Source organism: Apium graveolens, chromosome 2, assembly GCF_009905375.1.
Source record: "Apium graveolens cultivar Ventura chromosome 2, ASM990537v1, whole genome shotgun sequence".
Taxonomy (NCBI): Eukaryota; Viridiplantae; Streptophyta; class Magnoliopsida; order Apiales; family Apiaceae; genus Apium; species Apium graveolens.
In genome coordinates this window covers 96,548,183-96,550,256 of record NC_133648.1, presented here as the reverse complement: position 1 = coordinate 96,550,256, position 2,074 = coordinate 96,548,183, and positions in this window count along the sequence as shown.

Here is a 2,074-nt window from a genome sequence, read left to right as displayed (position 1 = left end):
TAAGTATGTTGATTTGACACGAAAGGATAAAGAGTATGAAATAGGGAACCTAGTAATGATATAGGTATCCCTTGGAAAGGATTGATGAGGTTCGGAAAGAAAGGAAAGCTAAGTCTACAATTAGTTGGACCCTTGGATATATTAAGACGTTTGGGAAGTTAGCATATGAGCTAGCCCTAACCCCGAACATGTAGCAAGTTCATAACGTGTTCCACGTATCAATGTTAAGGAAGTGTAATTCAGATGCCAGATAAATAGAGGCATATGAGCGCATAGATATGCAACCCGACGTAACCTATATGGAGCAACCAGGAAGGGTTATAGAGTGAAAAGGAACAAGTGCTTAGGAGAAGGATTATCAAACTAGGCAGAGTTTGGTGGTAGAACCACAATGTGGAAAATTGACTCGAGAGTTAGAAAGTGTAATGCTAAGAAAGTATCCCCATTTGTTTTCTATCTGATTCCGGGACAGAATCCTTTTAAGGAGGGGAGACTGTAATAACCCCAATTTTTGAGAAATTTTGAAACCCTTATGAATAGTGTTTTTGCTGAACGAGAAAACTTTTCATGCCACGCTATGTAGGGGTTCTGTTATTGATCTTATGGGATATTATTAGTACTCTATGTGGTATATAAGTGTATGTAAAGATCGTCAGAATCCAATTCCGAACACTTTGATTTTTCCCGGAAATACACTAGATACGGAAAGATTTGAGAAAAAGGTAACAGGATAAAAAGGATTTAAATAAAAGGATTATAGGAGAGGATCATAAAAGGAATATAATATATTGAGAAAGGTTAAGGGAACCTAAGTAATAAGATCCCGGGTATGATCCCTCAAACGATAAACGAAAACGAAAGTTAAGCGAACCGTATAACAGATCAGCGGTCATTAGGCAAACGATTAGGAAGTTAATCAAAGGGATTAGGGGGAAGGATGTCATCCAACCAATAGAAAGAGGACAAGGAAGGGAGGGTGACATCATGAATATGACATAAGCATGACATGGGAAGGAAGGAGGTGTGGTAGCTTTGTAACCACACAATTTCAAGGGCAAGAAGGTAATTGACTAAAGCAAGCACAAAAACCAATCAACCAAGCCAAGTAAATTCATTTTCATCAAAAATCAAAAGCAACCAAGGCTTTGTTCTTCATTGCTCACGGCTTTTCACTATTCAAAAGGCAAGAGAAATTCAAAATCCAAGATCCAAGCTTCCTAAATTGGTAAGATAATTCCCTAATCATCTTCATGCTTAGTTAGGACTATATCATGAGTTTAAGCCATTAATTCCTTCTCAATCTTCTTCATTTAATCAAAGAAGAAGACAATGAATAGTGTTTTCAAGTTTTTAACTTGAACTTTTTCTTGTTTTTCTTGAAGATCCAAGCATTCTTAAGACTTCTCAAAGCTTCTTAAGGCTTCCTAGCTCCACCCACCACTTCAAGGAAGGTATACCATCTCCAAACCCTAGATTCCTATATATTATAAGATGATTTTGATTAGTGGGTTGATATTGTAGTTTGTTGTTATGATTTAGAGTTTGGGATTTGGAATGGTAGTGAAATGGAATGGTAATTGTTGTGGTTTTGATTTAAAGGAACTTAAGTATAATTAAAGTTAAGTTTAGGCATAAGTATGAATGATTAAATTGAATTGGTTGGGGTTGTTATGATGTGATAAGGATGGATGTTGGTTGTATGTTGGATTTGAGGTTGGTTTGTGGTTGGTTTTGTATGGTTTAAAATTGGGAAATCGCGTAAACATAGCCGTCGTAACGTCCGATTTTCTTTGGACTGTTTTTGTGCATAGCATTATGACCCGAGAACCCCCTGCTAGATTATGACCACTGCCATGTTTAGATAGCTCATGTTACGAGCTTCGTTTTGATATGTAGTTCGTTCGATTCCGATGCACGGTTTAGGAGAAACGACCGTTTCAAGTAACGGCGTTTCGCGAACGAAATATTTCCCCTCGCCTTACTTTGAAACATAGGTTAAAGACCAAAAAGGACTAATTGAAGTATGAAACATTTATGGTAAGTGTGTTAGGCAGTTGGTAAGATACTCGCGAAG